The sequence below is a fragment of the Phascolarctos cinereus genome, unplaced genomic scaffold (genome assembly GCF_003287225.1).
Source record: "Phascolarctos cinereus isolate Bilbo 61053 unplaced genomic scaffold, phaCin_HiC Scaffold_9;HRSCAF=440, whole genome shotgun sequence".
Taxonomy (NCBI): domain Eukaryota; kingdom Metazoa; phylum Chordata; class Mammalia; order Diprotodontia; family Phascolarctidae; genus Phascolarctos; species Phascolarctos cinereus.
The window spans coordinates 211,205,653-211,217,669 of NW_027556402.1; the positions used below are offsets into that span (position 1 = coordinate 211,205,653).

The following is a 12,017-nucleotide window of genomic DNA, read 5'->3' on the forward strand; positions in this document are numbered from 1 at the left end:
CTAAAATCTTGTCTTCTATAGGAAGCCTTTTCTAAACCCTCTTAATTCTGGTGCCTTCCACCTTTTAATTATTTCTTGTTTATCCTGTACTGAGGATAACTTGTTTGAACATATTTGCTTGTTGTCTCTCTCATTAGGTGTGAACTCCTTGAAGGCAGGGATGTCCACCTTCTGCCTTTTTTTGAATCCCCAGTGTTTAGCACAGCGCCTGGCATGTATTTATTGATTGACTTTATCTGTTCATCTTAGGGAATTTATTTAGATTCTGGCACTAAACATGTTGTATACTGTTTATTAATGATAGAATTTGGTGCTTTATAGGACATAAAGAAATGATTGAAAAGAAAGGTCTTAGGAAGAAAGGTAAATCTAGGGTTACTTTTGGGTCAGCAACAGTTACTGAGAGGCTAAGGCAGTTTTTGTGATTTCTTTTTAAAGAATCTATCATGCTGAGAGGTTACATGCTGCAAATTAATATGAGCTGTGATCTGCTTAATACATCATAGATTTACTTGAAGCTTGATGTTTTAACAGGTTGATTCAAAACATGGGAATGTCTTAAAAGTTTTCATCTTCTAGGGCTATATCCCAAAGAGATCATATAAATGGGAAAAGGACCCACATGTACAAAAATATTTATAGCAGCTCTTTTTGTGGTGGCAAAGAATTGGAAATTGAGAGGATGCCCATCAATTGGGGAATGGCTGAGCAAGTTGTGGTATATGAATGTAATGGAATACTATTGTGCTGTAAGAAATGATGAGCAGGCTGACTTCAGAAAAATCTGGAAAGACTTGCTGAATGAAGTGAGCAGAGCCAGAAGAACGTTGTATACAGTAACAGCCACGTTGTGCAGTGACTAACGTTGATAGACTTAGCCCTTCTCAGCAATGCAAGGATCTAAGATACCTTCAAAGGTCTCAAGATGGAAAATGCTATCCACATCCAAAGAAAGAACTATGGAGTTTGAATGCAGATCGAAGCATACTGTTTTTCTTCTGTTTTGTTTTGTTTGCTCTTTCTTGTGGTTCCTCCTATTGGTTCTAATTCTTCCTTACAACATCACCTATATGAAAATATGTTTAATAGGAATGTATGTGTATAGCCTATATCAGATTGTGTGCCATCTTAGGGAAGGAGGTGGGAAGGGACGGGGAGAAAAATGTAATACTCAAAAGCTTATGGAAGTGATTGTTGATAAATCAGAATAAATTAATAAAAAAGTTTTCATCTTCATTTAATTTGTCTTTGGAAGTTCTGACTTGGAAGATTTTGAGCAGTTTGAGAATGTGGTCTTAAAGATTTATGAATTTGTACATTTTCTAGTGGGTTTTCTTCCCAGTGCCTTACTGATTACATGGTTACATGATATATAGAGTTGAGATTACAACATGTAGCAATTTGTGAAGTGAAAGGAAAGGAATAGAAACATTCAAGCCAGCACTACAAAAGGAGGATTTGTGATTTTGAAAAATTTTATCATTCAGTAAACATTAAGTACCTACTATTTGCCTAGTACTGTGCTAAGCACTGCATTTAGTGGTAATATAAGCTATTGAAGAGTGCATATAGAAATATCTTTTCTACTCTGGCTTCTGAATTAAAGACAGAGCTAAAAGAGATGGATGGCATCTCTGGAGTGGGACATTTTTGCCTTAAAAAAAATCCTTCTCCCTCCACCTTCCCCCACCATTGGTGACCATCTGGCTCTGCTAAGAGAGGACTTAGAATGAGAAAAGGAAGTGGATGTATATGAATTTAGGGACTCTCAGAGATTACAGAATAGCCCATTGAACCATGACAAGAGGGTTCCCTTTAAGGGGGGGACACTATATATATGTTAGCCATTTTAAACAGACTAGATGCATAAGGTGACTAGGCTAACTAATACTGGTTTCAAACTGTTTTATAAACAGGTGAATTTTATAAGTAGAATGGTTATTCTACCTCTTGTTAAGCTCACAAATCCACTTTTTATTGAGTTGAAAGTTGGGGGTGGGGAGGATGGGTTGCATGTAGTAATTCGCATTAAATCCTACTTGGTTGTCCTCCTTCCCTCATAAGTGTGGTGTTTTTAAACAGCTGTGCTCACACTTCTAGGAGCTGCTGCTGCTATGTTACAGGAAGTCTCATTTATAGTATTCAGTTGTGAGGCTCTGTCTGTAACTTCACTTTGCAGGCCTATAGAGATATTGAAGTAGGGATTTATGTCCTTTTTTCCCCACAGCCGTATTTGACTTTGGTTCATGTTTCGGTTGTAAGCAGGCACATAGTTTCAGAAAGCAGTCCTGGTCAAACCAGTTAATAAAGAAGTCTGACATGGGCAACTTTAGTTTGTGGTTTGAAATGAACAGTACATGCTGCACAGCTGTTGTTCCAACAGCTTTTCTCCAGCTGTCATGCACTGGCCTGTCACAAAATACCCCACATTCCCTTTTTACTGAACCCTTGGTAACATACTATACTTTATTACTCAAAGAAATGGAACACACCGATTAGTTTAATGACCTTTTTTCACTTCTGTGCCTATGAGTTGCCAACTGGAGTTGGCTTTCTGAAGCTGAATAGGTCAGCCTTTTGAATTCTGGTTCTGTGTGTTCGGTAATAGGGGTTTGGTGAGATTTTTGATGGTGGCTGTAGCTTCCTCTCTTAAAATATTAAGTATGAAATTGTTTGGATCAGAAAGACTTATTAGGTACAGCAGCTTTTAGACATAAAAAAGGCTCTATTTTGCTCTAACCCTTGCTTTTAAGGAGTTACTGTATTTATCTCAGATACTCCTCCCCAATCTATCTCCTTTTACCATCCCATCCACATTTATAGGTTTTATCAGTATTTTGCAAGGCCCAAAGTTTTCTGTGGCTAAATTAATTAGAAAATGTTATAGTATATAATTAGGCTTACATCTTTCTATGGTTATACCATTATTTTGCTTTGAATTAAAGTTGAAATTGTGATGTGTGAAGTAATCACTATGGAACATGGTAATGAGATACTTCTAAGTGTGATGAAGACTTGTGATTAATAAGAAATTAAATTTTACATTTTATGGTCTTAAAGCACTTTACCTACAGTCTACAAGTATTAAGTGCTACTCTGTAAGCTAGGTGCTGGGGATACAAGTACAAAGAATAAAACCATTTCTGCTTGCAAAGAGATTAGCCTAATGGAGGACATGAGTTCATAGAAAAAAAATCTCTAGATAGAGAATAAATATAGAGTCAGTAACTACGTATACACACATACAAGGTAGTTTAGGAGGGAGGGAACCAGCATTTGGGGGATGAGGAAAAGTTTCATGCAGAATATGGCACCTGAGCTGTTCCTTCCCCCCCCAATGTTTAAAAAACTTTATTGAAGCTTTTTGACTTAAAAAAAATAGCATTTACCAAATGTGTCTGTCTTCACACCTACCCCTTTTTATAAGGAAAACAGTTAAGTGAAACTGGCACACTATTGACATATTCTTCCATACTCATAATCCCTCAAACTTCTGCTGAGATAACAAAACAAAAACAAAAAAACCAGATTTTGTTGGTTTTCTGGAATCAGTATTGGTTACTTAATCTGAATTTTTGTTTCTTTTAGTATTTTCTTTCCATGAAATATATCTCTTGATTCTATTTTTTTTTCCACTCTGCATAAGTTTATACAAGTTTTCCCCAGTTTCTCTGAATTCTTCAACTTTGTTGTTTCTACCATAAAAAGTACTACTAACATGGAGCTTTCCCCTCCACCAGTCTTTGACTTTATTTTGTTATATGCCTGGTAGGAGATGTCTGGCTGAATCAAAGGGTTTGAATAGTATGACTTTTCTTGAAAATTTCCAAATTGTTGGAATGGTTGGATCAGTGCAAAGTTCTGCCACCAGTGCATTAGTATTCCTGTCTTCCCATAGCTCATTCAAAGTTACTAGTTTTGAGTTTTTTCATATTTACCAATTTAATGTGAGGTGAAGCCAGTGTTGTCATAATTTTCATTTCTCGTGTGAGTGATTTCCTATAATTTTTTGTTTGTTAATTGCATTTTCTAATTCTGAAGGTCATTTGTTAATATCTTTTGACCACTCAGTTATTAGGCAATTCTCGGTCTCATATTTTTGTACCAATTCTCTATAGCAGATTTTATTCTCAGTTACTTGATTAAACTGTTTCTCCCAATCTAGTTTCTTATTTTTGTTTGTGCAAATGCTTTTTCTTTTTTTGACCAGGCAATGGGGTTAAGTGACTTGCCCAGGGTCACGCAGCTAGCTAGTTAAATGTCAAGTGTCTGAGGTCGCATTTGAACTCAGGTCCTCCTGACTTGAGGGCCAGTGCTCTATCCACTGCGCCACCTGCTGCTTCTATGTGCAAATGCTTTTTAATTTAAGTAATTCAATTGGTTTATTTTGTATGAACACCTCAATTCTTTAGAATTCTTCTAGCTATAATTGAAAGGTACCTCCTTTCATTCTCCTGATCTCACCCCACTGTGTGGGTGTTATTTTAAAAAAAATGTTATTTTTATATTTCGGTTGAATATCTAATCGGAACCTCTTATGGAAATGTGTTAAGTGCTGCTCTTAAACATTTTCTGCCAGACGCATAACCAGTTTTCCGCATAGTTTTTGTCAAATAAGGGGAGTCATGGTTTTAGCAGACGGTACTGAATGGATGACTAGCATCAATTTAAAAAGTTAATACTCGAGTGGTGTTAAGAGATTCGTAAGGTGGAATTGAAGCAGTTCATTCTGTGAGGAAAGAAATAGAGCTGTGACCTTGGAGGAAATGTTTGAGGCAACAATAGACATATATTAGAAGAGCTAAAGTATTTAGAGAAAGGTTTATTCTGGTATTGGGAGTTTGGGCTTAAAAATGAAATGGTTTTGGAGTAATTATATTACTTGATGTCTAGTTTCAAGTAGCCTGCTTTCCATGTCAAGCCTGTTCTCAATATAGTGCTGGTACAGCCCCATAGATTTGTAGCTTAATGTGAGATCCTGGTTTATGGCATGGTTGAGGTCTTCAACCATGATATGTTTGAGTTGTATGTTTCTGAAAGTTTATGGGAAACTTAATCAAGTTTTCCAAAGTGTCATGAAGTTCATTGAACAACATCTCAGGCTCTTCATATTTTGGGTGTGCTTTTTGAGAATGAAAGCCAGAAGCAATGTTCTTGCATTCTAGTTCCATCTTGTCTTCAGTCATTGCACTTATTTTGGTGTTTCCTGTTTTGTTTGCAGCTAGGTGGTACAGTGGATAGAGAGCTGGGCCTAGAGTCAGGAAGATTCCTCTTTTCCTGAGTTCAAATCAGGTCTCAGATACTTACTAGTAGTGTGACCCTGGGCAAGTCACTTCACTCTGCCTCACTTTCCTCATCTGTAAAATGATCTGGAGAAGGAAATGGCAAACCACTCCAGTATCTTTGTGAAGAAAACCCCAAATGGAGTCACAAAGAGTTGGGCATGACTGAAAAATGGCTAAATAAGATATAACAATTTTGTTTGCAGTAGAAAACCCATATTGTTGAGAGTCTCTCATTTCAATGATAAACTGTACCAATCTTCAGCATTGTCCTTAATTTTTCTCCTGCCAACACATAAGGCAATTCTTTTGGAAGTAACCATGCCAAAGTTCTTCACGTCCATGACAGCTCCCAATAACAAACCAAGTATGGACTGGAAGAACTCTGCTTTAGGTGCTTGTTAAAGAAGGTGTGAGGGGATGCCATGAGTTGAAATTGAGGAGGGAGTGCATTCCAGCTTGGAGGAAGGCCAGGGTGATGGGGGATGGAGTATTGTATTTGAGGAGCTGCAAGGAGGACAGTGTAGCCTGATTGGAGAATGAGTGAAGGAAGAGTGCTGACCCTTGAAGTTGGAAAGATAGGTTGAGACTGGGTTTGAAGGGCATTAAAAGCTGAACAGAGGAGTTTATCATAGGTTATCCTAGGAAGCAGTTGGGAGCCATTGGAGTTCACTGGGTTAGGGGAGTTGCATGGTCAGATTTTCACTTAAGGAAAAATCCTTTGGCTGCAGTGTGTATAGAATGGGCTAGAGTGGGAAGTCTTAAAGCAAGAATACCAGTTACAAATGCTATTGCAGTAGTCTAGGCAAGATGTTAAGGACCTGAGCTAAGGTTGTAACTGTATGAGGGTGGAGGGAAGGGATCTGATATGTGAGAGATGCTGGGAAATGCTAGTATAATCTGAGTTATGAACCTGAAACACTGGAAATATGCTTTCTGCAGAAACTAGTGAAGTCTGAAAGAGAGAACAGACTTTAGGGGAGTCAGATAATGACTTCTGTTCCTAGACGTGTTTAAGATGTCTCTAGAACATCCAGTTTCTTAATGTTTAATAGCTAATTGGTGATCTGGGGTTGAAGTTCAAGGGGAGAATTGGGGCTGGATATATAAACCTGGGAGTCATCTGTATAGAAGTTATAGTTAAAACAAAGGGAGCTAATGAGGTCACCAAGGCAGAGAATAAAAAGGAAGAAGGAAAGAGGGTTCAGAATACAACCTTGAGGGAATATTCCTAGTTAGGGTCCATGATGTGGCTGATGAGCCAGCAGAGGGGACTGAGAAGTGGTCAGACAGGTAGGAGGAGAACTAGGAGAGAATAGTGTCCTGAAAACCCAGAAAGGAATATTAATAATAGATAGCATCTCTGTGGCACTTTAAAATTATGCAAAATGCTTTACATGTTATCTCATTTGATCATTCCTGCAACCTTGTGAGATAGATGCTGTTAATTATCCCATTTTGCAGATGAAGAAACCAAGGCAAGCAGCTTAAAGTGACTTGCCCAGGGTCACACAGCTAGTAAGTGCCTGAGGTGAACTCAGGTCTTAACTGCAAGTCCAGCCTTCTCTCCACTGATGCCTAGCAGCTTTTTGGAGGAGAGAGGGGAGTCAATCAACAGTGTCAAATGTAGCAGATAGGTTAAGAATGATTAGGACTGAGAAAAGATTTGGTGATTAAGAGATCATGACTTAAGAGAAAGGCACTTTAAATTGAGTGGTGAAGTTAAAAGTCAGATTGCAGAGGATTGAGGAATGAGTAAAAAAATCTCAAAAGTGAAATGATTGTCCAGAGTTATATATAGATAGATTATAGACTTGATTAGTTATCAGTTATAAAGTTTTTTGGGTCCTAGTCTACTGTTCCTATTCTGTTATGCTTCTCAGCACATAGCAGATCATTGTTAATTTCAATTTATATATTATTTTCATTGTAAATATGACTTAAGGTTCACTTCTTATGCAGGTATGGTTGTGTGTTAAGAGGACTGGATTTAGTCAGAAGACCTGGTTTTGAATCCTGGCTTCTTGGTGTTTATGAATATGTCACTTCACTTCTGATCCTTGGTTTCCTTACCAGTAGTGGTAATGGTAATAGTAATAGTAATACATACTGCTTCAAAGGGTTTTTAAAGTAAACTGGCTTAACTTGATAAATTGTGTTAATAGCTGTTAACTTAGAGGAATACCTATAATAAATTTGTACTAATATAGTAAAATCACAGGTAAATGCTGACAAAATAAGTCCATTAAATAATAAGTTAATTATGTAAATTATATCATTTGAACAATGTATGTATGTCTGTGTGTGTATGTATGAAACACACTGGTTTAGAACTTTAATAAGTAAATGTTTTTCCCTTGAATGTTTGGATTGGATAATGTATGGTAATAACAGTGCATAAATTTCAGTATGCTTGAAGTCAGAATGGTAAAAAATAGTTGAGGTTCTGTCTGTTGTTCTAGTTTACATATATGTTTAGTGTTTTATTTTTTCCCAAGTACATATAAAAACAGTTTTTAACATGTTTTTAAAACTTTGAGTTCCAAATTCTCTCCCTTCCTCCCTCCTCACCCCCATCATTAAGAAGTCAAGCACGTATAGTCATGCAAAACATTTCTGTAGTAGTCATGTTGTGAAAAAAAACATCCCCCCCCAAAAAAAACCCCAAGAAAAACAAAGAAAGTAAAAAAAAAGTGTGCTTCAATCTGTACTCAGACCACCATCAGTTCTTTCTCTGGGGATGGATAGCATTTTTTGTCATAAGTCCTTCACAGTTGTCTTGGATATTGCTGAGAGTAGCTAAGTCATTCACAGCTTATCATTTTACAATATTGCTGTTACTTTGTACATGGTACGTTTCATTTTGCATCAGCTCATGTAAGTCTTTCAAGGTTTTTCTGAGAGCATCCTTGCTTATAATTTCTTGTAGCATAATAATACTCAATTACAATCCCATGTTAGTTTGTTCAACCATTCCCCAATTGATGGGCATCCCCTCAATTTCCAATTCTTTACCATCAGAAAAGACCTGCTATAAATATTTTTGTACATCCTTTTCTTCTTTTTTTTTTGGATACAGACCTAGTAATAGTAGTATTGTTAGGTCAAAGGATATGCATGGTTTTATAGCCATTTGGGCATAGTCCAAATTGCTTTATAAAATGGTTGAATCAGTTCATAACTCCACCAATAGTGCATTAATATTTCATTTTTCCCACATCCCCCTCCAACATTTGTAATTTTCCTTTTCTGTCCTGTTAGCCAATCTTGTAGGTACGAGGGTAGTACTGTTTCCATTTGGCCGATTCTACTTTTTAAGAAGTTTTTTCTTCAGTGAACTTTTGTGCCTCTTTTTCCATTTGGCCAATTCTGCTTTTCAAGGCTTTTTTGTCCTCATTGGCTTTTTGTACTTCTTCTACATTTGGCCTAGTTTGGTTTTTAAGGTGTTATTTTCTTCAGTATTTTTTTGTGTCTTCTTTACTACGCTATTGACTTTTTTCATGATTTTCTTGAATCGTTCTCATTTCTCTTCCCAGTTTTTCCTCTACTCTCTTACTTGATTTTCAAAATCCTTTTTGTGCTCTTCCATGGCCTGAGACCAATTCATATTTTTCTTTGAGGCTTTGGATGTAGGAGCTTTGACTTTGTTGTCTTCTTCTGGTTGTATGTTTTGATCTTCCTTGTCACCATAGTAACTTAATATGGTCAGAATTTTTTTCTGTTTGCCCGTTTTTCCGGTCTGTTTCTTGACTTTTAACTCTTTGCTGAAGTGGGGCTCTGCTTCTAGGGTGGAGGGTGAACTGTCCCAAGCTTTAGGGATTTTTTGTGCAGCTGTTTTCAGAGATACTCCTAGGGACCTATAAGTTTTCACTTCTTCCAGGGTGATATGATCTAAGGAGAAGTGTTTACTCCTCTCCTGGCCTGGCCTGTGAGCAGTCACAAGCACTCTTTTCTGTCCTGGAACTATGAGGAGGGTGTACTGTCCGCTGTGGCCACGGCTGTGGTGTGCTGGTGCTCCTCCTTGCCCTTCACCCAGATCTGAGTGTGGGCAAAGCCACAGCCTCCTGTAATCTTCTGACCAGTTGTTTGACCCCCTTACTGTCTGTGGGCTGAGAGCTCCAGAATCAGCTGCTGCAGCTGATGATTCAGTCACTCCCAAGGCCTGCTCCTGGTTTCCTGGGGTTGAGTCTGTGCCAGTGAGGGCCTGTACTGGACTGCGCTTCACTCTCACCCAGGTGTGTAAGTTGTCTTTGGTATCTATGGGCTGAAAGGTCTGGAAACTACCACTGCTGCTATTGATTCAGTTGCCTCAAGGCCTGTTCCTGGTTTTCAGGGGCCAGGGCTGCGCTGGAGAGGCCTGCGCTCCTCCCTCATCCTGGTACAACAGACCCTACTTGCAGACCTTCTGAGTTGTCTTTGGCTGGAAAATTACTTCACCCCATCCTCTTGTGGGTTCTGCTGCTCCAAGTATTGTTTTATGGAATTATGTTTTGGGGAGAGCTCTGGCGAAAGTTGTTTCTTTTTCTCTGCCATCTTGGCTCTGCCCCCATATAGTTATATATTTAAGAATTTTTTTTAAACTGCCAGAGCTATAAAACTGTCATAAGATCTGAAAAAAAAATCAAACCATCCTTTCAACCTTCTAACCTCTTAGCAGTTTTATAAGACACGTGTAAAATTCCATTTTGGAGTTGTATTGAATTTCTGTAGAGGTTGGTCGATGATGATTAAAAATTGATTCTTTTTTTTTTAAAGTAACATAATGGATTCTTAAATAATAATGTAACTTCATAATCACTGAATAAAACTTCGTTTTAGTTTTGCAGGTCTGACTTAAGAAACTAACAAACTGAGAGGTCTTGGCTTTTATTAAGCTTTTGTAAAGGTATGATAGATTGACTACTGAATTTGGTTCAGACCCTGGATATACAACTTGATATCTGTGTGACCTTTAGCTCAGGCTTCTCCGATTTCCTGGTCCAGACTATGATACCTCTCTAATTTACCCAGCTTCTTGGACTGTAGTTTCTGGAAGAGGAAGGAGTGGAATAAATAATCTTTAAAGTCCTTTCTACCTCAAAAATCCCAGGTTGTACACCAGAGCATAGATTTTGTTTATGCTGTGCTTTTTCATGTTACTTTTATTTTCCCACATAGAGTTTAATTACTTCATTATTTGAGGATTTGATTTTTCTCCTCAAAATTTTGCTGTTACCAGTGGTAGTTTGTGTACTTTTAATGCCTGAAAAGTACACTTCCATGTTATTGCTACTTTTAAGTTATTTGAGCAGACATAGGCCATACCTATTTCCATCCTACAGTAAAAGGAATTGTTTAATTTGTTCATTAAATTGTGTGAAGAAAATTTTAACCTTATGAATTGTCAGTGTCCATAGGTACAGTACACAGAGGTCTTCTGGTAACTGTATTTACTTTAACAAGGGAAATGATCTTAAGAAGTTATCAATTCTTCTCAGGCTGGAAGAGTGATGTTATATTCCTCCTCTTTCTTGGAAATACAAAATCATTCCAGTATAAAGAAATAAGCTTTCTTATTCTGAAGAGCAGCATTTCCATTAACTTATTAAGTGCCTCCCCTGTCAAGCACTGGGCTAGGTGCTCAGGTTGCAATAACAAAAGTGAAAGTTCTTGCCCTTGATTGGCTCACAGTCTAGTGGAAGGGGGATGGGAGTGGGGAGAGAGCAGGACCATATATAGTTATCTTATAAGATGCTCTGAGAGAAGGAAGGGGAGTCACTAGCAGCTGGGGAGTTAGTTTTCATGTAGGAAGAGGGAACCTTATGGGAAACTAGTGATTCTTTGAGGTGACAGGGAGGAGAGCAGGCATTCTAGGAATGGGAAATGGCCAGTGCAAAGGCACAGAGGCTGGAGATGGGAGACTTTCTGTGAGGAACAGAGAGAATGCCAAGAAAAATGACTAAGGCTGGAAGTGTAGGTTGGAACTAGGTTGTGAAGGGCTTTAAAGCCCAAATAGGGGAGTTTATATTTAATGCTAGGGGTGCCAGTTTGACCGTGTTTGATCGCTTTGGAACCTCTAATATATTGTTGGAGCCCATAAATGCTAGTCAAGGGGAGTCTGGGATATAGTAGGGGCCTTAGTGATCAATTGGTACAAACCTCCTCATTTTATGGGTGAAGCTCAGAGAGGTTAAGTGATTTAAGGAAGCAGTATGGCACAGTAAAAAGAACAATGAATTTGGAATCAGGAGAGATTTGGGATTTCAATTTGTCAAAATTGTCCTTTCAGATACAAGTTTCCTTATCTGCAAAACTGAACTCATAATATTTTCCTCTAAATCCTTCCTCCCTCCTTCTATCTTTCTTATTTTTGTTGAGGACGACACTATCTTCGCAGTCCCTCAGGCTTGCAACCTGAGTCATCCTGGACTCTGTCTCTGTATTTCTGCCTCTGGCTTTCTCTTTGTCTGTCTCTCCCCCTTCTCTCTTCTGATAACTGCCACCACTCCAATTCAAGCCCTTGTCATCCTATGCCAGGATTATTGATTGTAATAGCCTGCTAGTGGTCTGTCTGCTTCCAGTCTCTTTCTGCTCCATTCCATCCTCCATTCAGCCACTAAAGTGATTTTCCTAAAGTACGAGTCGGGTCCTGTCCATCATCCCCCCACCCCCTGAATAAACTCCAGTGGTTGGTTCCCTGTTGCTTCCTGGATCAAATGCAAGATACTCTGCTTTCAAAGCCTTTTATAACTCAGC

The 12,017-nt window shown here is 38.3% G+C and overlaps 1 protein-coding gene and 1 pseudogene across 1 annotated transcript in view; one reads left to right on the top strand and one right to left on the bottom strand.

Moving 5' to 3' along the window:
* The window catches only part of RRAS2 (RAS related 2), a 90,522-nt gene that overhangs the window by 11,905 nt on the left and 66,600 nt on the right, over window positions 1–12,017 (top strand). The gene's annotated exons all lie outside the window — the stretch shown is intronic.
* Window positions 4,874–5,626, bottom strand: LOC110221062 (cyclin-dependent kinase 2-interacting protein-like; annotated as a pseudogene).